The 2,655-nt window shown below is 44.3% G+C and overlaps 1 pseudogene; it reads left to right on the forward strand.

Annotated features, from left to right (window-relative positions):
• Window positions 1-580, forward strand: part of LOC105000040 — an 8,543-nt pseudogene extending 7,963 nt beyond the window's left edge.
• The last annotated feature ends 2,075 nt before the right edge of the window (window positions 581-2,655 follow it).

Here is a 2,655-nt window from a genome sequence, read left to right on the forward strand (position 1 = left end):
TGCCTCTGGCCCTCAGGTAGGCCCAGCTTCCTCCCAGTGTCTATTTTGCCCTGTGTCTGTCCCTGATGGTGCTCAGCCTGCTGGAGACCATCTTCATCTCCTCCCTGCTGGACCCGGCCACCACCCAGCCCCCACCTATGCCTCGTTGGCTCCATTTCCTGCTTCTACACTGCACCAGCCCAAGGACATGCTGCCCCGCTGTGCCCTGGAAGGGAAACATGGACCTTGCCCACCTGCCTGGTGAGGGAAATGAGCACTGCCCACGCTTCCTCCTCCATCACCTCTGCTTTTCCGCTCCTGCCTCCTTCCCCACAATCCCCCAGGTGACCTTGGTGGCCCACAGCTGAGTCTCCGTCTCACCATAGGTGTGGAGCCCATGGAGTTTGTGGGGAAGGTGCCAGGTCCAGAGAGAGAACTAAATGGGTTCCCTTGGTCAGCAAGAACCTAGCCGGAAAACAAGACTCAGAAGCAGCACTTGGTCAGTCTATGGGTGCAGTTAAGCCACATGATGGACACCTTGCTCTTCTGTCTCTACCTGCTTTTCATGGCCACCTCTATCACTATGGTGATCGTCCTCTGAAACACCAAGGCATGACATCCATATCCACTTCTCCCTACAAACTACAGCATGAAGATTCTCATGGTCTTAGGTCCAGCCAGACACAGGCCGTTTCCTAGTGTTAACCACTTACCTGCAATGACTACCATGTGTATGCATATGTTCATTTGCTTTAGTCGTATCCAACTCTTTGTGACTCCATGGACTGTAGCCCACTAGGCTCCTCCGTCCATGGGACTCTCCAGGCAAGAATACTGGAGTGGGCTGCCATTTCCTCCTCCAGGGGATCTTCCTGACCCCAGGATCGAACCCAAGTCTCCAGCATCTCCTGCATTGCAAGCAGGTTCTTTACTGTTGGAGCCATCAGAGAAGCCCAGTGACTACCATGTCCCCTCTAGATTCCCAAAACAACACAGCCCTACCAAGCAGGTTTAGGACAGCCCTAGACAATCTCCTGATGTCTCACATGCCTCATGGGCATGTGGGTCCTCATTCCCACACACTTCAGTGTTCCTTAGCCTCACCTAACTTCTGACTCCCTTATCACTGAAGATTGGGGTCAGTGGAGTCTCTTCTTGATCTATTGTCCCAATAAATAACTTTCCAGGAAGCACTGGCTCCTCAGTGCATTTATGATAATCTCTACAAACACTGAGGTAAAGAGCCCTCTTGTAGATAAAAAGCTCAGAGATAAACCCACATACCTATGGGTACCTTACTTTTGACAAAGGAGGCAAGAATATACAATGGGGCAAAGACAGACTCTTCAATAAGTGATGCTGGGAAAACTGGACAGCCACATGCAAAAGAATGAAATTAGAACACTTGTTAACACCATACATAAACTCAAAATAGATTAAAGACCCTAAATGTAAGACTAGAAACTATAAAACTCTTAGAGGAAAACATAGGCAGAACATTCTATGACATAAATAACAGCAACTCTATGACCCAACTCCTAGAGTAATGGAAATAAAAACAGAAATAAACAAGTGGGACCTGATTAAACTTAATAGCTTTTGCACAGCAAAGGAAACTATAAACAAGGTGAAAAAACAACTCTCAGAACAGGAGAAAATAACAGCAAATGAAACAACTGACAAAGGATTAATTTCCAAAATACACAAGCAGGTATATGCAAGTCAATACCAGAAAACAAACAACCCAATCAAAAAGTGGGGAAAAGCCCTAGAAAGACATTTCTCCAAAGAAGACATATAAACGGCTAATAAACATATGAAAAGATGCTCAACATCACTCATTATTAGAGAAATGCAAATCGAGACTACAACGAGATATCGCCTCACACTGGTCAGAATGGCCATCATCAAAAAGTTTACAAACAATAAATGCTGGAAAGGGTGTGAAGAAAAGGAACCCTCTTGCACTGTTGGTGTGAATGTAAAATTGATACAGCCACTATGGAAGACAGTATGGAGTTTTTTTATTCCTTAAAAAACTAGGAATAAAACCACCATATGACCCAGCAATCCCACTATTAGGCATATACTCTAAGGAAAACAAAATTGAAAAAGACACATGGACCCCAACGTTCATTATAGCACTATTTACAATAGCTAGGACATAGAAGCAACCTAGATGTTCACTGACAGATGAATAGATAAAGAAGCTGTGGTACACATACATATGGAATATTAGTCATAAAAAGGAATGCATTTAGGTCAGTTCTAAGGAAGCAACAGTTAGAACTGGACATGGAACAACAGACTGGTTCCAAATAGGAAAAGGAGTACATCAAGGCTGTATATTGTCACCCTGCTTATTTAACTTCTATGCAGAGTACATCATGAGAAATACTAGGCTGGAAGAAGCACAAGCTGGAATCAAGATTGCCAGAAGAAATATCAATAACCTCAGATATGCAGATGACACCACCCTTATGGCAGAAAGTGAAGAGGAACTAAAAAGCCTCTTGATGAAAGTGAAAGAGGAAAGTGAAAAAGTTGGCTTAAAGCTCAACATTCAGAACACTAAAACCATGGCATCTGGTCCCATCACTTCATGGCAAACAGATGGGGAAACAGTGGAAACAGTGTCAGACTTTATTTTCTGGGGCTCCAAAATCACTGCAGATG

The sequence above is a fragment of the Bison bison genome, unplaced genomic scaffold, assembly GCF_000754665.1.
Source record: "Bison bison bison isolate TAMUID 2011002044 unplaced genomic scaffold, Bison_UMD1.0 scf7180017864367, whole genome shotgun sequence".
Taxonomy (NCBI): domain Eukaryota; kingdom Metazoa; phylum Chordata; class Mammalia; order Artiodactyla; family Bovidae; genus Bison; species Bison bison.